Below are 24,413 nucleotides of genomic sequence, written 5' to 3' on the forward strand. Positions count from 1 at the left end.
CTACTTTTACCCATTTATGTGTTTTCAACATTCACCTAATTGGAAACCAATTTAACAACTTTAAAAAGGCACTTTATAAGTCATATTTCTGTTAAATCTTCTTAAAATAAAGAATTTAAAAAATCATTAGGAGCAATATTTGAAAAGTTGCCTTGTTATCAAATCTAAGGTGATCTTCTTCTTCTTCTTCTTCTTCTTCTTCTTCTTCTTCTTCTTCTTCTTCTTCTTCTTCTTCTATTACCCCGCCCATCTGGCTGGGTTGCCCCAGCTATTCTGGGCAGCTTTCAACATATATATATATATATATATATATATATATATATTCATACATACACACACATACACTGAACGTTAAAAACGTCCCGATACAGGGCTGCATTCAGTTGTCTTCTAAAAGTCGAATAGCAGTTTATTTCCTTGACATCTGATAGGATGGCACTACTGCCAAGGAGGCCCTTTGCCTGGTTCCCTGTAGTTTCACTTCTTGCAGTGAGGGAACCACTAGATGGTCCTCGGAGCTGGACCTCTGTGTCCGGGCGGAACAATGGAGGTGGAGACACTCCTTCAGGTATAGATTTAGTCAGTGGTATGTTTCCCATTTGGTTTTTTCTGCACTAAATAATTAACTTTATAACATTTTCCTAATCTTCATAGAACCTAAGCTCCCATGCATTGGTTACGTAATAGGCAGCATTATCCGAAGGTGGGACCCATTTTGTCCATCAAGCTGCATATTGTCTACACTAACTGGCAGCAGCTCCACTGAGTTTCAGACAAAAGACGTTTCCATTTCCAACCTTACCAGTAAATGCTGGGGAATGAACCTAGGCCCTTTCCCCTGCAAAGCGGATATTCTGTTGCTGATCTAGGGATCCTTCCTGACACTTGCAAAAGGCTTTAACCTAGGAAAGAACTCTCATTCAGTGAACAGAAGCTCTTTCCATGAACAGAGCAGTATCTGTGTTGTTTTAAAATACCAATATCCTGGTTTTATCATTAGGCATGTTTTGTCTTAATGAAAGAAGACACCTGAAAAGCATTTCAAAGCACAAGCACAGTGGCACATTTTGCAAAATACTTTAGAGCAACCTCAGAGTTTTCAAACCTGTATGCAAATTAAACTAGATGACCCAACACTAAATATTCTGTATGTGCCTGAAAATTAAGTGCATGTTTAAGTGCCTATGAAGCATCATTGACACTAATGGGATTACTTACAGAAACAAAACAAAACCCCACATTAAAACCTTTGTATGGTTCATTGAACACTCAGAATATTATCTCTTGAGACACATTCTCACCATGTTTACTAATTGGATTCATTCTAATCACATGTACCTTAGTGGTTTAACTGGTTTTGATTTGACAAAATCTATTTAAAAAGAATATGGATGCGTTTCTATCAAACTCTTAACATGAAAGATGACTTGTTTTCTCCCATTTTCAAAAACGTTCTTCCTTTATTGTGGCAATGAATTAGTTGTAGAAATCCCTCAAAAACATCGTTTTACGCAATCTCTCTCTTCTGAAATTGTAAATATAGCAATATATTATAGATCCAAAATTGTTGAATGGAATCCACAGCAAAAGATGATCCAAGAGTCCAGAATGGTTTATCTACTGTTAGATTAGATTAGAATATACATACATACACCGGAGCATAATTTAACACAGGCTTTGATCATGTGCATTTGATGTGTTGTGCATGAAATAGATATGGTTCATTATATTTTGAGTACTGATCTTTTACGCTACCTTCATAGACATTTATGCTCAGCAGTGGATGGTGATCCACTCTGTTCAATGCAAGGAATTCCCTTGCTGAACTTGTATCGGCACTCTGTCAGGTCTCAGCAGTCTCCAGACAGTCGGGCTCCAGGAAAGGGGAAGAGCTGGCTGTCAATCCAAGTCATTCAAAACAGATAGGGTTCAACTTCCAAGCATCAATCAAAGAAACCAGATGCAGGTATCTAGTCAAAACTCAAAACTTGGCAAAACAGAGATAAAAAAGAGGAAGAAGAAACCGAGACCATCAGTGCCCACACAGAAGAGACTAGTTGCTCACACTGAGGAGAAGGCTCCGAAGCTAAGGATTTATAGGGCCTGGTGAATAGGGATTGACTTTTGTTGTATGGAAAATTACTAGGTGCAGCTGATCCTTTAGCCTGGGTGGCACTTTGAAAGCAAAGTGCACAGTCTGTCAGGATTGCAGTGGAAATGGAGAACTAGCAGTACAGGTGCTGTGGGGGTGTGGCATAATACAAAATGGCTGTCACATCCTAAAGAGCAGAAAGAAACAGAAAATAAGTTTTATAGTGCAGTCTTGTGCATGGTTCTTTGGAAGTAAGTCGAACTGTGTACAGCGGGATGTAGGAAAATATACTAGGATTGCAGACTCAGTTTCATATATTTTTGTTTCTGAAAGATAATTGAGGGCAACATTTAGAGCAGTATTACAACTTCTGCCATATAATTTTTCTAAATGCATTTCAATATTAGAAATACGAAGGGTGATATAGCTAATCTTAAGCATGTTTAGGAACCACCAATCTCAAAGGGAAAGTTAAGTACTGTATGTGTATGACTTTTTCTCCTGCTGAAATCAAAAGGACTAAAAAGTGCTCAACTTTGGTAAATATTTCAATGTAAACCTCAATAACGACAGTGCCCTGGTTCACATGCCACATTAAGTCAAATTGTGTCCTCCCTAAAAGAGGGCACGAGTTGCAGTGAGACCTGGAGACTGACCTCCTGGTTGTGGGTGGGTATATTGGATAGCCACAACACCCGATTGGTTGGTCCCTCGTTGCTAGGTGTAATCTGGCCAATGGGGTGCAGTCTAAATGGATCAAGGGACCTATATATACCCATGCACATGATCCAGAGCTTCCTCTTTCGGCTTGTGCATTGGAACACCTGCCCACCTCTCCCTACTTTTAGGGCATTTTGCGATTGACCTTGCTATGCCGTCGTGTGTCGTCTGTCATTGGGACAGGGGCACGGCAGGAATTTTCCCCACTTGGCTGATTGGCTGTTGCCATTTGGGTTTCACCTGCTGCGTAGCAAATCGTCACAACTTGTAAGGTTGCGGATAGGCTCTGGTTCAGGTGATAGGGATGAGAGAACAGTCTTGCATGAAGGGTGTGTGAAGGGTATTCCGTTAAAGGAATCCAGGGACTCAACTTGGTTTGGTCAACCCCCGAGAGGGAGTTGTGCCCATGCCTGAGTCCAGGGGAGCATCTGGGGAGTGAACAAAGTCTGTTCTTGGACTTTTCACCTACCTCAGGTATTCACCCTTGGCTGACCTATGATGGAGCTCTGGGTCAGCGCTACCTGCAAGGGTTCAGGGAGCTAGTCGAACCAGAGCCTATGCTCTCACTCACTTTTCTGTAATCAATAAAGTTGTGGCCTAAATTCTGCTAAAAACCAAAACTAAAATTTGAGTCAAATGTGTGTTTATTTAGGGGGGAGGTCTCTGGGTCTGAACACGCAAACACCCAGACTCTAAGAAAGGAGATCACAGACAGTTCACTCTTTTCTAGTCATTTGCTGCTGTGTTGCTGTGAGCTAAGTCATAATTTGGATAAGCATGTTGTCTGAACCTAGTATAGCTCTCCTGGGCAAACCACAACATGTAACCCATAAAATTAAGCTGGTCTGGAGAGAGCTGAGCCATAAGCCTAGCTTTGGATAACATGCTAAGTGAAACTATGGCATAAGTCAGTATGGCACAGCAGAAAAATCAAGGAAGAGTGACGCATGTATGACCTTTTCAGGAGCCCATATCCTTGTGCCCATATGATAGGTCATGGTTTGGCTAAGAAAGTTGTGTGAACCAGGTCAGAGTTTGATTGGCTGGGGGAAAATTTATTACCAGGAGTTGCAGGTTCTTTTCATGTAGTTTTTAATTAAATGAGTAAAATGTTAATACTTCCATTTTCAAATCTATAATACTGTTGGTTATATTGGACTATTGCTTGTTTTGACTACAGTCGTCACCTTTATGCATACTTTATTAAAAATAAAGTCTGGTGGCATTATCACAAGATTTTGGATAAAATCCCTGCTAAGCCATAAAGCTTACTTGGGGGCTTCTGCAAGTTACCGTCTTACAGACTTATTGATCTCACAGGGCTGTTGTGAGGATAAAATGAAAGAAGTTTATATTGCAATTTGCCCTGAGACCTGGGTTAGGGAAAGAAGTTTAAGTAAATTCATAAACAAACCTGTTTATATTAATTTCAAACTGCTTCCCTGCAAATGTTACGTTAGATTATATCTGTTTGATATGACAGGGCAATTTTACACTACATTATGTCTCAGTAAAAATTCTCAGCTCAGGGCAATTCATAACTTGTAGATTTATGTATTTATGGACTGAGAACAGCTATGAGGAGCATGTGGTCCTTCTTATGTTTTTTGTACTCCAACTCCCATCATCTCAGACCATTGATCATACAGTGGTGCCTCGTCTTACAAATTTAATCCATTCCGAAGGCACCTTCGTAGGTCGAAAAATTCGTAAGTCGAAAAGCGCCATTGGAAACGCGATTTCCCATAGGAATGCATTGGAAATGGAAAAATTTGTAAGTTGAAACAACCCCATCTAAAAATTCGTAAGTCGAACAAACCGTATCTAAAACCACCGTGGTTTCCGTTCGGACGTTGAGAAATTCGTAAGCGTGCAGCCATTTGCCCCATTTGTCGAAAAATTCAGTTGTCGAGTCGTTCGTAAGTCGAGGTACCACTGTATTACCTTGGGCTGCTGGGAGCTATGGTTCAACAATATATGGAAGGTCACAGGTTTAAAATACACTCCTGCTGTAGAATAATAGAATTTTAGATTGGGAAGAGAACTTGAAAATGATTAAGCCTAATCCTCTGCTTGGTGAGAGATATTCAGTGCAGGATGCAACTGCAGAATGCCAGCTTATGCTTAAACAGAACAATAAAATTGTTATTTGGAAGGGGCCTGCCTCTGCTTAAATACTTCCAATCTTCCAATGAAGGAGAGACCACCACTTCTGAAGGCACTGTCAAGCAATTCTTACGATTAGGAAGTTTCTTCCAATTTTTACCTGAAATTCCCTAGATTAGAATGTCTGTACAGTACATTGATTTTAGCCTTATCCTCTGGAGCAGCAAAGATTAAATCACACTTGGTAGGGATGGGATGTGGGAAAGGGCCTTCTTGGTGGCTGCCCCCATATTTGGAATTCCTTCCATGGAGAAGCTGTCCTTCCCCCAGCAAGTGAAGACTTTCTTGTTCCAATGGGCTTATCAGAATGGGATGCTTTAAATTAAAGATGCCATGCGGTTTTTATTGTTATGTTTTAAAGCCTGATCAACGCACAGTCTTCGCAGTAGGGCTCTGTTCTGAGCAGCCCTTTTTAGGATCCACTCTGCTCACCCTGAAAAGGGGGAGGGGCTAGAAAAGGTGCCCTGAACATAATCTGCCTCCCTTTTTACAGACTCATTGCTAAAACCGTGTTTATGGAAGACAATCTTACTCGGCTATGAGTGATCGCCAAAGAAGAAGTTTTAAACAGATGAATGAGAGAGTTTTAATTCTAACAATGTTTAATGTATTTTAATCATAGATTTTTATATGCTTTTAGCAGTTGTTGTTTTTATCTGTAAGACATTTTGAGAAAAAGGTGGTGTATAAATAAATATATAATCTTGATATATATACTTGATGATATTAAGGCTACTCCATCTTGTAGAAGACATAATGCAGTTGACAGCCCTTTGATATAGCCATCATGTGTCCCTTAACCTTCTCTTCTCAAGGTTAAACAAGCACATCACTTTCAACTGTTGCTCAAAGAACTTGGTTTTGAGACTCCTCAACATTCTGAGTGAAATCTTCTGACTGTGCTCCAGTGTGTCAACATCATTCTTAAAATTTAATGCCCAGAATTGGATGCAGTACTCCAGATGCGGCCTGACTGGTGTATACAGTGGTACCTCAGGTTGCAGACGCGATCCGTTCCGGGGTGGGCCATTCGCACCCCGAAAAGTCTGCAACCCGAGCAGTGCTTTCACACATGCACGAAAGTGCGATAGAGCATTTCTGTGCATGCACGAAGCATGCAGAATGCTTCCGCGCATGCACACGTGGCAGAACCCGGAAGTAAACAGTTCCGGCTCCGCCGCGTTCGCAACCTGGAAAAACGCAATCCGCAGCGGACACAACCCGAGGTATGACTGTACAGTATAAGTATCAAGTATGGCATATTCATGTTCTAACTTAGCATTATTGCTTAAAAGTTAACCAAGAAGATTTAAGAGGTGTTTGTTTTCTTATTGTTTATTCATTTTTATTTAAATTTAAAGGTTAGCAATTTTTACAATTAGTTCAGACAGCCAAGGAAGGTGTAACACAATGAATCAAAAAGGAAATTAAAATGATGACAAAGTAAAATAAACTGGAAATAAAAACAATCAGATATTATAGTGAAAATAACATCAGATTTAAATTACAGGTAGGTAGCCGTGTTGGTCTGAGTCGAAGCAAAATAGAAAAATTCCTTCAGTAGCACCTTAAAGACCAACTAAGTTTTTATTTTGGTATGAGCTTTCGTGTGCAGTTTTTGAAGCTGTGCTATCCTGTTCTTAGGCTGAAGTTTATATTTGAGTTCTGAAAATGTTCAAAAAATTAAATATGTGAAAAATTTCACATATTTTTCCAAAATTCCCAAGCTGTTTTGAAATTCCAGAGGTATAGGTCTGGTTTATGGCATTTGTTTAGCGATGAAGTGGCATTCAGTGAACATTTATATATGTGTGTTGAAAAGTACACTTTGGTGTAAGAATATATTTGAATTAACAAGGTTGCAGTCTTCTTTACATTTAATAGGAAGTAAGCTCCATTGAACATAGCAGGATTTACTTCCGACTGAACACGTATGGCTTCAGGTTGTTAACACTGATAGTTTGTGGTTAATGAAGTGCCTAATTCACAGGTGTCCCCTCTTTTTTGATAGGAATCTGTCATGTACTAAGCCTGGAATGAGGAGTAGTAGTAGTAATTTTTCAGAAAAATGTGCAGTTGGTCCATATTTAGGAATTTTAAACATTGGGAATTTCGATTAAAAAATAAATAGGACTCTGCTACATATTACACAACCCTTTGGCTCTTAATAATCTACGTCTACACCCAAGTCTTTTGCCTTGTTCATATTCACCAAAGGACCAGAAGCCATCTTCAACTCCTTCAACCAGGTCTTGCCTTCAGTGCAGTCCAAATGCAATGTAGCACGAAGCCCTGTATTTCACTATCCTCCAAGAATAACCCCCCTGTTAAGGTCAGTATAAGGCATTTTACAACCAAGGCTTAAATACAGAGATTTTTTTTTTTTAAAGTCCCATGCCAGTTATAGTGTAGTGATGTTTAAAGGGTTAGAAGACAATTGAGCATGCACCAAACAGTTCTGCTGTGATGTGCTCTATTTATAAAGAGAGAAGCCGATAGTCCACTTTTTTTCAGAATTTCCTAACAGAAGAGAAAGATGGTCTACACCTTGTTCTGCTACCACAATGAGATCTATTGAAAAGTAGGATACCTGTTGTGTTTGTTCTCACTCGCAGTGAGATGTTCTGTTTAAGAAGAAGAAGGAAGATGCTCATCCTTTGGCAGTTGGTCGGTCTGCTTTCATAAAGATTTTGTCAGCTATTCTGCACTCTTTACATTTACATGCCTTTGGCTATGTACATCAATCATACATCTCATTTTTGATAGCTGATATGTCATTTTTTGGGGGGAGAGGTGGGTAGAACCTTTCCATTCAACTTTGCCTAGACATTTGGAGTTTACTTTGAGACTTCTCTGTTGAATATAATTTTCTGATCTCTGTCTGAATCTGGGCTTTCTTGGGCAAGAGTAAAAAGCCTATAAATCAGAAGGAAGAAGTGTGAGGAGTCAGGAGTTTAAAAATGCAGTCATTGGCTGCTCTTCTCTCAGCTCCATCCTTCCGTGACTACTGCAGAGAAACTGGGCTGATGCTAATCTGGGAGGACAGTCACACCTCATGAAAGAATCATCACTGCTAATCAAATCAGAGCGAAAACCCACCACTCTGCATCACTGGAGACATTTCATGTGCTGAATATTTCATGGCATGGGGGCTGTGGCCATAGACAAAACACTCTGCACGGCTCCTTGTTGCGTGTAAATATTTACTTAAACACTCCAGTGCGGTCAAACTGGTGTGCAGCAACACCAGCAAGCCTTGAGTGATCCTTATGAATAATAGTAATTGCATGTGACACCATGCTTGCTAGGTCACAGTGGCTTGCTATCAGCAACCCAACCCCCCCCCCTTTGCCAGGGCTCCCCTTGTCTGCATGATTAAGTGGGCAGTATGCCACAGGAAATCTGATGCGTACGAGATGACAAATGTCTGTTTTGGCTGCTGAGAATTGAACTCAATCGTAGATCTGCAGAAACATCAAAACACAATCAAGGATTGACATCAAACCCGTGAGCCAGGAGATTTCCTCGGGCAAAAAGGGTTGAACTTGAAAGCACAAGAAAAGAGGGCTTTAGTTCTTCTTAAGCTGCTACAGCAATTAATTTCTGCTGAGTTGTTACAAAAATATTCCCTTCTATCTCTCCCTTTTTGGTGGTTCTTTAGATTTGGGTTGTAGCATATGATTAGCAAAAGACGAAAGTGCAACAAAGCAAGGAGTTTGCTTCCGATGATATTATATTTATCACTATTAGGTTTTTTAATAAAAGTAATCAAATTTTAATCCTTTTTGTTTCCTCTCAATTCTTGATTCTCCCCTCCCCCCCGACTTATTCATGCAGGTTTAGTTGAGAAAACAACTGAAATGACTTTTTGCTCTTTCATGGTCAACAACACCTTGACTTGCTTTATATCTGATCTTTCCAGAATCTGGAAGAAAAGCATGAAGCCAGGAGGTCCCAACAATAATTTATCCCATTCTGATTTTGTTCTTTTGACTTATTGTATAGAAAGCATTATTGAGGAGCAATTGTTCCCTGATCTAATCAGGGAACACAGTGGGTCACTGACAAAGAAGTGACTTTATAATATGATAAAATGCTTCAATATTTTTTTCTTTGCAAGACAAGAAGCTCATTAATTAATCCAGTGACTGATTACAATGAATGATAATCTCTCAACAAACATTGTTACCAGTATCCACAGAAATAATGTATATGGCATGACATTTCTAATTGACTTAGATTATTGGCATCCATATTATTATGCTGTCTGATGTATCTAGTATGAAATAATAATAAAAATAGAGCTGTATTATCCAGTAGGTTGGGTACAACTAAATCCTCGGCTGCTGGTCAGCATTCCAGTTGAAGTGCAATTATTGGTTGTTTGCTTCTCATAATGAGTATGCAACTAACCTCTATACTTTGGGTTCGCTCCACGTGAGCTTCATCTTAGCACATATATATGTATGAATATGTGTTTCTCTGGTGAATTGCTGACAATTGAGACCTCAGAGAAATGGGGTGACAAAAATGTAGAACACCTAAGTCCTGTTATTTCTTTTTAATTTACAGAAGGAACATGCACAGGTGTAATCATGTTTCCCTTTCTCTGTGACAGACAGCTTGATGTGAAACACAGCTGTCTCAAAATGTGCATGCAAACCCTGTTAAAACAGTGCATGAAAGGAATGGGATGTTTGCATGATTATCTGAAGACACTTTCCATGTGGCATTTCCCCTAATAGGCACCTGTGTATTGTCAACAAGAAAAAAGAAAGAAAAGAAATGCAGAAATGTAACTTGAGAAGGAGTTCTGGTCCTTTGCATCCATGAACATTTATTGTTCTCCTCCTCCTCCTCCTCCTCTTTATAATGCATAACTGTCAACTTTTCCCCATTTTTAAAGGGAAATTCCCTTATTCCAAATAGGATTCCTTGCGAGAAAATGTTATAATGGTGGCAGCAGCTAATTCCTTTGCTTTCTCAACACCTTGTGCATAAGACTTGCTACATCTCCGCATCAATTCTAACTGCAATAAGCTCTGCTTGTTCTGATGAAAGGCAAAGGCTTATGATACTGGTAATAAGTAGCTCCAACTTCTTACAGCAATTAAAAATTGAACATACCATTGTCATGAATGCTGAGCAGTTGTGAAAAATCACTGAATAGGATTATTTTTAAAATGAGCTTTATGCTCAGCAATTCTGAAAACATTACATTTTAGTTCAAGAAAAGGCATTATCCTATAAATAAATATACATTTTTAAAACAACAACAGCAGTTATCATATGCCTTGCTTCATTCTGTTGCTTCAGAATAGACCAGGTTCTGCCCTCTCCTTATATGTCATATCGTTTTATGCAAAGTCTTCAGTCCCATAAAGTATTTCAGACACAACGCAGAGCAAGATGAGTGCTTTTGCAAATAACAGCATCCTTGCCAAAAGGTGACAGGACCATAGCTGCCAAGTTATCCCCTTTTTTAAGGGATTTTCCCTTATGCTGAATAGGCTTCCTCGCGAGAAAAGGGAAAACTTGGCAGCTAAGGACAGGACCCCCAAGCTATGGAAATATTTCTTCCAGGCTGGTGCAACTTCCATTAAAAACAGGCTGCATTTCCATCTCCTGGACTAGAATTTGGAACACAAAACAAAGGTCTTTTTAGGATTCACAATCAATGCATTGATCCAGCCCACCACCACTTTCAGGTATCTGTCTAACACCTCAGCAGTCTCTTTCATTTCAGATAGAACACAGAGAGGGGTTGGGTGTCATCTACAAACACCTGAGTGATTGGCTAGATGATGATGATGATGATCAACAATAGGGCTGTCTCACTCAGTTTTGTTGTTTAGTCGTTTAGTCGTGTCCGACTCTTCGTGACCCCATGGACCATAGCACACCAGGAACTCCTATCTTCCACTGCCTCCCGCAGTTTGGTCAAACTCATGTTGGTGGCTTCGAGAACACTGTCCAACCATCTCGTCCTCTGTTGTCACTCAGTCTAGTCACCATCTTTCACTTCAGCTTTTAGTCCTGCAGTCTCAAGATGGTTGATACTAGGGAAAGTGGTGTTTTAAGTATTTGGGTCCCAAGCTTGTACGCTAGTACTAATACCTTGAACTGTATCTCACTGGCAGCTAGTATAGTGCTCTAAGGATCAGTGACACATGGTCCTACCAGGCTGCCCCAATTATATATACTTTTTCAAAATCATTTTTATTTGATTTTACAAATATGAATTTATAACCATACCAAATACACATCCATGTAATGAGATTACTATGAATCTTGGGACTTCCCTCCATCCCCTCCATGGGTCCTGTTGTCAACATCTGCGTATTATTTTGTAATGTATATTTTATGTCTATCCATATTGCCCATAGTGTTTGTTACTTTACAAGTGAGATTAAAATCCTGCTAAGGTTTTCATCTTCTTACAGTGGTCTCCTAAATAAATTATAAACTGGTTGCCCTAATTACAAACCTAGAAGCCACATTCTGCACTAGCTGCAGTCGATGGGCTATCTTCGAGGGCAATTCCACATACAACATATTGCAGTAGTCAGTGGGGAAGTCACCACAGCATGGACAACCAGGACCAAGTTATCCACAGTGATTGGACTTGTGCAGCATAGTAGGCAGAAAACTTACTTATTTCCGCACCAGGACACAGGTGAAATAAAAAGTCCAAAATAAGTCCAAAATCTATAAATAAGAGGAGAGGTGGAAGATATTTTTCCTGCTGAGCCAGACCAAATTAAGTATCTTTTTCTATACTTTTCTGAAAAGCTCTAATCTATAACCTTTCCTCACTGGAAATATATTTCAATGTCTCACTTATATTTAGCTGCAATTTTATACATACTTGTCCAGGAGCAGATTCCATTGAACTACCAAAATTTCATCATCTACCTACCCAGGTGTTAAATGTACTAGAGCCTTGTTTTCCTTTGCATCTGATCACCTTACAAACAAATAAACAAAATCAACCCAGAGTGTTGTTAATTTAGGAATCATACTACATATTGCACTTAAAAGCGACTCAAATATTCATCCTTCATAACAGAAAAAAAAAATTTGGTTTATTCTGACTAATGGTCACGGCAGTAAAATTATAGTTTGCTTGGTAGTAAAAAAAATGTGTGAATCAGTATTTTGCTTTAATCTTTATAAAATGCTATGAAAAACAAAATTAAGGCAGATGGAAGCTGAAACAGATAATTCAAACATTCCCCAAGAAAACAGGCTGTCATCTCCACAAGACTACACCGACATTGGTGTTTTCAGGCCTAGTGTTGACTATTTCCTATTTCCACTGATGAAGTGGGTTGATGCATTAAATCTATCTTAGCAAGCGGCAATCAGGTTTAAGACAGTAACGAGGCCGGCTGCATCTCTCATTGACTCCTGAAGGTCAAGCTTTTCTAAATCTGTCGCTGCTTAATAAATAAGGCTGCTGATGTGATGTTGTTAGGTGCTGAGATTTCAACCCCAAGGATCCGTCCAACCTTTGCATTGTCGGGAATGGTAGCTTCATTCATTATTATATTCCAGATGGAGCTTTACAGTTCATGCAGATGGCAGCGTGTGTCAAAGAGGCTACACATTTTGAAAGAGCCGTGACACCTCCCCAATTCCTGTGAAAAACGAAAGTCATAATGCCATATTCAGAGCTGACAGAACATTAAAGCATGGAAGCGAGGGGTCAAAGCACTCAACCCACTTAGGGTAGTACAAGTGAAAGCTGTGGTTCAATTGCTGCCACAGCTGGGAACAGAAAACAATAATGATCAGTTGTACATTTATAAGCCCTTGACATTCCTGTCAAGGTGAAGCCTTTGCAAACAAGGTATTTGCTGTAGATCTGCAAGAAATGGATATTTGGGTGATATGCAAAATCAATTCACCAGTGACTGGTGTAGGACTCCCAGTCAATTTGCTAAAAACAAGGGGAAAGATGCAGCACTGTGTTCAAGTCAGCAAAGGAAACAACTAACACTTCTTATGTGTGTTTTGGAAGAATCACTCCACACTGAGGAGCAATGCTTTCCCCCCCTATTGAATGAAGAGGCAGCCATTCAAATCCCTGGGTTAAAAGCTGGTTAACTTGTTACATTAACATTTGAATGAAAACATTATTGAAATCAGTGGGATTTGCTTGTAAATTCATAGCTTTATGATTGAGGGCCAAGTTATCCTAACCTGAATATCATTCTGCAGCAGTGCAGTGTGGGCTTGTGGTGTAGAAGCCACAGACATAATCTAAGGTTTTATAAAATTTAATACATCAGTAGATCTGGAAAATAAGACATAAGCTAGTTAATTCTTACTTTAAGCTTTAAAATAATGCTTTAGCAATGACTCGTTTTAATACTCCTCTCTTCATTCATTACACTGGTTGTGCTTTCAGAGAACTGCTTACTTCGTCTTTGCCAAAAAGCCAAGCTACTTTTGATAATTTTTCTTTGATTAAATGAACAAACAGCACCATGATTTCTGGAATTCTGTTGAGATGATGATGGAGGAGGAGGAGGAGGAGGTTTGGATTTGATATCCCACTTTATCACTACCCTAAGGAGTCTCAAAGCAGCTAACAATCTCCTTTCCTCCCCCACAACAAACACTCTGTGAGGTGAGTGAGGCTGAGAGACTTGAGAGAAGTGTGCCTAGCCCAAGGTCACCCAGCAGCTGCATGTTGAGGAGCGGGGGAAGCGAACCTGGTTCACCAGATTATGAGTCCACTGCTCTTAACCACCACACCACACCACACCACACCACACGAGATTAGTCCTGTTTTGTTGTGAAAAATAAATTGCAGTGGCCAGGGCCAGCCCAGGATGTTTTGTCACTTGAGGCAAAGCAAAAAATGTTGCCTGCCAATACTGCACCTGGTCCCCAAGCTGCACAGCCTGATGATTGCCAAAGCCATGCCACCCACTGAAGCTGGGTCACCCATCACCCACTTTTTGAATTTGGCACCCAATGCAACCACAGCATTGCAATCAGTTCCCTACTCCTGTACTCATGTATCAAGTCAGCTTGTGGTATTGCCATAATAAATTGGCTATTGTGCTTTTTTTTTGGTGAGATCTTGCATTGAGACAGTGAGAGACTGTGTGAAGACCTTTAAACCTCCCCCTTAAATAAATTCAGACAAAACTCAAATTTCGGTTTGGTTTTTTTGCAGAATTTAGGCCACAACTTTATTGATTACAGCAAATGAATGGTTGCATAGGCTCTGGTTCGACTAGCTTCCTGCACCATTGCAGGTAGCGATGACCCAGAGCTACATTATAGGTCAGCCTAGGGTGAACACCTGGAATGGTGGAAAGCTGGGGACATGCTATGTCCACCACCCAGATGTGCCCTGGACTCAGGCACGGGCACAACCCCTCTCCCATCCCTATCACCTGAACCAGTGCCTATCTGCAACCTTACAAGTTGTGACGATTTTCTACGCAGCAGGCGAAACCCAAATGGCACCAGCCAAGTGGGAAAAATTCCTGCCATGCCCCTGTCCCAATGACAGACGACACACGACGGCATAGCAAGGTCAACCGCACAAGCTCTAAATATAGGGAGAACTGGGTGGGTGTTCCGATGCACTGACCAAGAGAGAAAGCTCAGGGTCACATGCATAGGTATATAAAGATCCATTGATCCATTTTGACTAGCGTCCCCATTGGTCAGAATGAACCCCCACATCAAGGGACCTACCAATAGGGTGTTGTGGCTGACCAGTCATACCCACCCACAACACAAGGGGTTCGTTGCCAGGTCTCACTGCAACACGTGCCCTCTTTAAGGGAGGACCCGATTTATACCACCAAATCTCTGAACATTTATAGCTTGAAACTATCCATATTTCCGTGGAAGTAAATACTTTTATTTTTTTAAATGGAGTCGGCATAGGATTGCTGAAATATCGTATGAATGAGTGAGAAATTGTTTCACGATTCAGTTCAGATAGAGAACTTATTATGCACTTACAAATGTAGTAAAGGTAAAGGGACCCCTGACCATTAGGTCCAGTCATGACCGACTCTGGGGTTGTGTGCTCATCTCGCATTATTGGCTGAGGGAGCCGGCATATAGCTTCCAGTTCATGTGGCCAGCATGACAAAGCCGCTTCTGGAAAACCAGAGCAGCACATGGAAACGCCGTTTACCTTCCCGCTGTAGCGGTTCCTATTTATCTACTTGCACTTTGACATGCTTTCGAACTGCTAGGTTGGCAGGAGCTGGGACCAAGCAATGGGAGCTCACCCCGTTGCAGGGATTCGAACCGCCGACCTTCTGATCAGCAAGCCCTAGGCTCAGTGGTTTAACCCACAGTGCCACCTGGGTCACTTACAAATGTGGTAGTCGACTGCATTTACAAAGATGATAAGTAGCCCAGTAAAGACTGAAGTGTTTGATACAGTCATTTTGCCTTTCTTTATTCTTCCATTTTCCAATAAATTAAGCTTGTCTATAAAGTGCTATAGCCAATAATGGTATACAGCAGGTAGGACATGAAGAAAATAATGCCATGTATTTTAGCATTCTTTTCTGGAACACATTTTTCTTTCATGGAATGTATCTATATGTATTGCATAACTTAGGTAAAATGATTTGCCCCATTTCATTATATTTTATTGGCTTAATGTGACAGCCGTGGTTGTACTGATGCTTTTATGTAGATTTATTTCAATATGCATTTTTACTGTTGTCTCTCCTTGTCTCCATTACCGCTATAGCCTAGTGCTTTTTGCCCAGATTTAATTTTCAGTCTTGTGTGAATCCAGGTAAAGGGCCAATGTCAAATTATCCCCCTTTTGTTAAACGCATCTCTCGAAAAATATTCATTTGACTTCTCAAATTGTCGTTTATCATTTAAATTACATGGCAAAGAGGGGATTCTTTGTTATGCCTTAGAGGGTTTAATGATGAGACATATCAAAAGTAGTATTGATTCTTTCATCCATGGCTTTCCTGACAGCACTTGTGCATGCCAAATAAAATCATTCATTTTTCTTTTCTATGTTCATTGTGCAACGTAGTGATACGAAATAGTTTTAGTTGAGTGCTCTTATGGCCTCTCATTGGTTGCACATTTTGCCCTTCAAACAAGTGTTAAGAGTTCTTCTTATTGATTCTCAGAATAAGCATTTTCATTTTTTTGTTTCTATACTTTGACCTGTAACCCTAGCATCCATTAGGATACTGAACCAGCAAGGTGTAGACACATCGACTACAAAGAACAAAATGAAAATGACACTGTCTCCAGCTAGGGATGCATTAATAGACCTGAATTCAAACATAGAAAAGGCAATTTTTTTCCTGCTGGGAAGCAAAGTCCTCAAGAGAGCCATCTCAGACTGAAAAACATGATATGAAAATCAATAAAGGCCCTATTGTGCTAGTGATGTGTCCGGGAAGTGTCATTTTATATCTTAATAGTGGATATCTGAAGGAAGTTAAAGCTACTTTGCTGATAATAATTGGATAAATCCCCTTTCTTCAGTGGTCTATTTTGCTGTTAAATATTAAAGTGAAAAAAAGAACGTGTGCACAGTCCATTTTAAAACCAGATCCAACCCAAATCAATGCATACGATTGCCATTAGATTTGTTCATTAGTACGAAAGCATTTTTTTTTTTTGCAGAATTGATTTCCAACTCTACCCTCTGAACAAAGGGCTGTGCAATATAGAAAATAAAATGCCCCGGTGCACTAAATTTGAACCACAGATTGGAAGAAATACTTCTTCGTGCATCACACGAAAGCTCATACCAATGACAAACATAGTTGTCTCTAAGGTGCTATTGGAAGAATTTTTTTTATTTTGTTTGTTTCTTTGCTTGCCTTGTATATGTTATGCTGCTGCACCTTTGGGTTGTTACCGGTAGTAATGGTCATTATGTTAAAATGAAACGGGGTGGGGTGGGGGACTTCTTAAGAAGGAATTTCCAGGTACTTTTTAAGGGCAATCCCACACAGAGGAGGTACCAATAGCCTAATCCAGGCATGTCAAACATGCGGCCCTCCAGATGTTTTGGACTACAATTCCCATCTTCCCCAACCACTGGTCCTGCTAGCTAGGGATCATGGGAGTTGTAGGCCAAAACATCTGGAGGGCCGCATGTTTGACATGCCTGGCTAATCTATATATGTTAAACCCTGCTGAGTGCATTTGATTTATCTTATGTGCCAGGGCATGTTGTATGAATGAGAGAAGGCTATTACTTTCTTCCATTGGCAAAACAAATAAACTTCCTGTTTTGTTTCCTGGTGGAAGCAGCTACATCTCCATACAAGTTAGAGAAGGTGATATTTTCTTTAAAACAACAGCCAACCCCCACCCACCCCACCCCATACTGATACAGGATTTGAAAGGTCTGGCAGAGAAAAAAAGAGATATAAATAGCTGTAATATAAAACCCTGTAGTATAATATCCCTCTTTTTTTTTTTGTAGAGACAGATAATTTTTCTTCATGAAAACTTTCATACACATTTTGTTTATGTATTCACTGCATTTTTCTGCAGATTTTCCTCACATGGGTTCTCTGCTTTGTCAGTTTCAAATGGAAAGGTTACCATTGTATTGCAGGACACCTACTTTGCTGATTAACTCTTCTGCACATCTCATCTCTGAGATTCATTGGAACAATGTGCACCTAGTTAACATCTCCTATTCACATTCAAGACCAGTAATTTAATGAATGTTTTTGACACCCTCATTAATCTGAATAATGCATTTTATTAAAATTAGATTCTAAATTCAGAGCTATCCTTGTAACAGTAGCTCTTTCTTTGTCACTTCACCTTGTTCTCTGGAGAGAAATGGTAGATGCAGCTTTATATCCACTTACCAAAAGGGTCTTCGGTGTGGAAACGGTAACAACTGACTTTTTGAACTCCCAGCTCTGAGATTCTATGATTCTATGATTCATTTTAAAACCGACCAGACAGATCACATTTTCTAAAAGTAGAACTTTGTGACAGTGTAGTTAGAATTTTAAATGCAGGAAATACAATTTTGGGAAGCACTTATATATGGCTGACTGTTGTATTCCTACATCGAAGAAGTAATTTGCAAACAGAAACCACTACTATGACTTATTATCATGTTATAATAGAATCATAGAATTGTAGGGATGGAAAGGAGCCCAAGGGTCATCTAGTCCAACCCACTGCAATGCAGGAATCTCCATGAAAGCATCCATGTGGTAATGTTTTTTCAAACAACAACAACAACAACAACATTCATTAATCACTTGTGGTAATGTCTTTCAAAACTTTAAATAAAGTTTCCAAGAACTAATGAAACAAAATGAACAATAAGTAGTATTCCCCCTACTTTTCATTGTTTTTTTTTAAAGATACCATTCAGGTCAGGGCAAAACAACAACAATTTTTTACTGAATGTAAGCTTACCAGTTTTGCATTACATGTACACATACCTTATTGGCAGGTGGAGAAGGAATAATTCTATAACTCCACTTGCCAATAAGGTATGTCATCTTTTAATAACCCATGCAATATTTGACTCAACTTTATATGTAGTGTATGCATTTGTATTTTACATATGAATTTGTTGTTTGAAATTATCTATAATCCAGTTTTAAGAAATAAATAAGGCTCTCAAAAGCTACTAGCCATGGGTGGCACTGTGGTCTAAACCACTGATCCTCTTGGGCTTGCTGATCAGAAGGTTGGCAGTTTCGAATCCCCGCGACGGGGTGAGCTCCCGTTGCTCAGTCCCTGCTCCTGCCAACCTAGCAGTTTGAAAGCATGCCAGTGCAAGTAGATAAATAGGTACTGCTCCAGCGGGAAGGTAAACAGCATTTCTGTGCACTCTGGTTTCCGTCACAGTGTCCCATTGTGCCAGAAGCAGTTTAGTAATGCTGGCGACATGACCCAGAAAGCTCTCTGTGGACAAACACCGGCTCCCTTGACCTGAAAGTGAGATGAGTGCCACAACCCCATAGTCGCCTTTGTCTGGACTTACCTTTTACTAGCCATAATGGTTATGTAATGCCTCACTGCCTATACTTCTGAATACCAGTTGCTGGGAATCACAAGGTGGGTGGGGACGAATCAGCACTCAGGTCCTGCTTGCAGACGTCCTATAAGCACATTTCCGAGCACAATTCAAAGTGTTGGTGCTGACCTTTAAAGCCCTAAACGGCCTCGATCCAGTATACCTGAAGGAGCATCTCCACCTCCATCGCTCTGCCCGGACACTGAGGTCTAGCGCCGAGGGTCTTCTGGCGGTTCCCTCACTGCGAGAAGCCAAGTTACAGGGAACCAGGCAGAGGGCCTTCTCGGTAGTGGCACCTGCCCTGTGGAACCAGATGTCAAAACGAAAAACAACTACCAGACTTTTAGAGGACATCTGAAGGCAGCCCTGTTTAGGGAAGCTTTTAATCTTTAAGAAATTAGTGTATTCTAATATTTCTGTTGGAAGCCGCCAAGAGTGGCTGGGGAAACGCAGCCAGATTGTCGGGGTATAAATAATAAATTATTATCATCATCATTATTATTATTTGGCTGGCCCCTGGGAAAAGAAGATACTCAACTAGATGTACTTTTGATGTGATCCAGCAGAGCTCTTCTTTATGTTCTTATGAGTGTTGCTATAATATCAAATATGAAGATACCCCAATATGAAACAAAATTTAGATTTAAATAAATCAATAGCATACTTTGCCTGCCAAAGAATGTAATAATATTAGCTCTCTCCAAAAAAGGAAATGTAGTGGAAAATCAGAGTAGAGAGACCCAAGGTAATTTTAGATGTGTGGGATGTATCCATTCGAAGATGAGGAAATGGCACCAATCATTTCTAAAGTTCAAAATTCAAAATGTTGTACTGTTTTTGTTTTACAACAGGGGATTGCCATATTGTTTAAGATTTGTCTTACTCTAAAGAGATGGACCAAGAGCAGGGAGGAAGGTGGTTTAAGAAGGAAAGCAAGAAGACAAGGGGCCCCAGTGATAGCCTCTGACAAGGAACCTCAGAAACCTGGAGCCAGCCCTGATCATCATCATATAACAAGTTCCCATCTCATGTTTCAGCAAGCTGAGATTTACCAATATATCTATATCTGTTATTGTTAAGAAGCAATAGCATCATTTCTCATAAAGTCAGGTGCAATAATTAGCCTGGAAGAAGGTTCTTTTGTGAATTAGTTGCAGTCTCAATTTTTTTTGCTGATGTCCTTTCACAAAATTAGTCCTATTAAATTGTACATGTCAGGAAATATAAAGAAGCTAAATAATACTCACTATAAGAAACAGGAAACAATGTATATAATTCTGAGTTGTTTCAAATAAATATTCTAACGAGAACTTTAAATAACATGATGTCTCTTTGTATGTCTCAGCTTCTTTAACACCCTCAACTGTACCACAGTTTGACGCAAACAGACATTAGATTAGTTTTAACATCTGTCTTAGTAAATTTACTGCACATCGAAGGTTTGTACAAGATAATAGATCGCTCTTAATAGCTGTAGAATTTACACTATGGTGCCTTTATAGCCAGCTGCTTGCTTTTATTCATTCTTGAAACAAGTGTGCAACACACAGGACACATTGATAACATAAAAAGCAAACGCAAGCATGTTGGACTACAAGCAAAAATCAAAATCAAAATCAAAAGACGATGTTAGATCAATACCTTTATTAGGTAAACCAAGATGTCACTTGTGGAAGTTTTCAAGTTCTCCAGAATTCTTCATCAGGCTTGATAGCAAACAAAACATATACATTGATATAGACAGACATAGATGGCATACAGTGTCCACAAAATTCATTTTGCATTTGTAGCATTTAGAAGCAGCTCTGTCTGTTTTGGATTTGATCTGTACCATTCTGATTCATTGCATAATCTGAATTTAAAGCTGATGTGTTAAATCAAAAGCTTAATTTCAAGCAAACCCCCCCCCCCACTACACTGATTGTAACAGGAACTATAACTTTTACTTTCCTTTTTTACACAAGTGGATGAGATTCTTGGGCAAAGGAGTGCATTAAGCCAGGCAAATTTTAGACAGACACATACGCTCTCTAGCTTTTTTCATTTCCTGTCAGAATTGGATGTGAACTGCAAGCATGTTAACTCCTTCTGAGGAGATGAAACCTGCCAAATTTCAGAAACATAAGAGCAGCATTCTTTTGCAAGGGCAGACATTGCAATTTTGGAATGGGGAAATAGACATGATGTTCCCTGACCTAGTTTTGTAGGGGTGGGGGGGTGGGAATCAGTTAAAAAGGGGAAATGTCCCTGGGTAAGAAATTTGCCAGAGCTGAGACAAGTTGAATGAGGAGCATGTTTGGTAATTTTACATTTGCTATTAAAAAAAACCACTTGCCCCCCTCCCTTTGTGGAAGTACACACCGTGAATGAGAGAGAGAGAGAGAATCATAGAGTTGGAAGATACCACAAGGGCCATCCAGTCCTACCCCCTGCCAAGCAGGAAACACCATCAAAGCATTCCTAACAGATGGCTGTCAAGCCTCTGCTTAAAGACCTCCAAAGAAGGAGACTCCACCACACTCCTTGGCAGCAAATTCCACTGTTGAACAGCTCTTACTGTCAGGAAGTTCTTCCTAATATTTAGGTGGAATCTTCTTTCTTGAAGTTTGAATCCATTGCTCCGTGTCCGCTTCTCTGGAGCAGCAGAAAACAACCTTTCTCCCTCCTCTGTATGGCATCCTTTAATATATTTGAACATGGCTATCATATCACCCCTTAACCTTTTCTTCTCCAGGCTAAACATACCCAGCTCCCTAAGCCGTTCCTCATAAGGCATCGTTTCCAGGCCTTTGACCATTTTGGTTGCCCTCCTCTGGACACGTTCCAGCTTGTCAGTATCCTTCTTGAACTGTGGTGCCCAGAACTGGACACAGTATTCCAGGTGAGGTCTGACCAGAGCAGAATACAGTGGTACTATTACTTCCCTTGATCTAGATGCTATACTATTGATGCAGAGAGAGAGAGAGATTATTTTTATGGAGCATAAAGCTATCTATGGCTACTATACATGAGGGTTATGCCCTTTCTCCATGGCGTTTGAGAACCAAGATACCAAGGCGTTTGAGAACCAAGATACCACTGTAGTTAAAACAGCACCTTCAAAGCAAATCATAGGAACAGCAGCATGCTTGGGAAACCTGTATCATTTACAAAAACAAAACAAAACAAAAAATGTTTAGGTAAATGTTTAGGGATTAAAACAACCCTCTGAAGAAGGGGACAAAACCTAGAGCAGCCCAATGAAGACTGAACATTCTCAGTGGTGATGGAATACTAAGGCAGGACAGAGGAAGAAACCTGGGAGAAGAAGGTAAGGAATGAAACTGAGTGGGTGGAATTCTGAACCATAGAGCTCCATACTGCAACATTTTGTTGCAGGCTCACTTGGAAACTTTAAGAACAACAACATAAACGTTAGATTTCTCAGGGTTCTGATAAGTGCTTGCAGTAAGCTCAGCATTACTTCAGCAGCTCAATGCAAAATAAAAGCTTCAGTAACTTTCCTCCTCATTTAAAAGCCATTATATAGTTGAATTGAACAGCAAGCTTTCTTCAGCAGCTGTCAATAAGAAATTTGTTGGGTTCTTCTTCTACTTCTTCTTTTACATACATTGATTTATTCTTGGTGTTTTCTCCCCATTAATAAGACCTTCAGACTTTATGTGACAATAGATAAAACTCTCAACGCCGGCAATGCATTTGATAAATGTAAATTAGTGACTCTAAATGCACAATATGAATGTGTTAGAAATTGTTATATTTCTGTAGGAAAAATCCACTTATGAGAAATTATTCATAAGGCAAAAGACAGAAGAGATGTCATGGCAAAATCAAACACGGAAGCTCAGCAGGGCTTCCAGCTGTTATCGGCTGTGGTTGACCACATTTTACATTGTAGAGTTACTCATCTGGTAAAGGTGAGGCATAAAATTCCCACAATCAGCTTCATTGGGAGGAAATGTTGACTTTAAAATAATAGTATTTAATTCTTTTCTTTAAGACCCATATCACTTCTTAGGTGAACCTCACAAACCTGTTTATATAGACATATTGTAATAATAATAATAATAATAATAATAATAATAATAATAATAATAATAATAATTACTTACAGTAATATATATATATATATAAACATTGGCGTTAAAAATACAGGACTGCCTTCAGATGTCTTCTAAAACTTGTGTAATTCTTTATCTCCTCCACTACCGAGAAGGCCCTTTGCCTGGTTTCCTGTAACTTAATTTCTTGCAGTGAGGGAACCAGCAGAAGACCCTCGGAGGAGGACCTCAGTGTCTGGGCTGAGTGATGGGGGTGGAGACACTTCTTCAAGTATAGATTAGTCAGTGGTATGTTTACCAGCCCTTATACAGCCTTGGCAATACAAAAAAAGAAGTAGAAGCAGTATTGTAGCAAACAACACACATACACAGTACAGAAGATCAAATATTTGGTTGTGTTAAAATAGGATTATAAGTTAAAGGCATCTAAATCAACACACTCTAAAGAAATAAAGCACTCCAGAAATATTCATAAGAATGTGGTTTTCTGTTTCGAATACTGTATGCACTGGTATTGTAATTTGGGCAAACGTGTTTTAACATCCAATTGTTGCCGGGATAAAAGGAAATCTAACAAATGGAAGCTACATACACAAAGCAACACCTTTTGATCCACTATGAAGAAGCATTTAGTTTTAGTCAGGGAACAACTTTCATGCACTTTCATTGAAGACAAAGCAAAGGGGTCATTGTGAAAGCGTTTTTCTGGGTTTGGAAGTAAATGCCACAGTATGGTTAAAAAGGGCAGCTCTCTGATGAACAAAATAGATTTAGCTCACTCTCTCAAGGATTGTTACATAAAGCACAAAGCTCCTATTTCTTGTCAGAAGGTGGTTTTTACAAGGTTCTATAAACCAGCTTGGTCTTTTCAACATCTTTTTGGAAACAGTTGCTCTCACCTTTTGATCGTTTCATTAAGCTGTTGGTGTTATGGAATCATAGCATTGTGGCAAACTGAAAGGCCAATCTGTGATTAAGGACCATCTCTTCCAAAGACTCCCCATCTATCTATCAAGCAACACAAATAGGAATGGGATCTCTTAAAATACTGACAGATAAACTTGAACACCAGTTAAATGGTTTAGAGAAGAATAAAACAAACTGCTCATAAGGTTCTGCCTGAAACTCAAGCCAAATTGGTGCAGCCTCACATTCATAGAAGAGCTAGTGAATTTGTTTTCAAGAAAAATGGTTATCTAAAGCACTGCTTGCTCCCACATGCTGCTGTCTAATTTTTGAGATAATAATAAGATAACCTGCTCCAGGTGCACTCAACACTAGATGGGTGTTGACTAGAGCCAGGCCCTTTTTAGCAGCGGACCCTGGCTCTGCAAAAATCTCCCCA

Source organism: Zootoca vivipara, chromosome 4, assembly GCF_963506605.1.
Source record: "Zootoca vivipara chromosome 4, rZooViv1.1, whole genome shotgun sequence".
In the NCBI taxonomy this organism is placed as follows: Eukaryota; Metazoa; Chordata; class Lepidosauria; order Squamata; family Lacertidae; genus Zootoca; species Zootoca vivipara.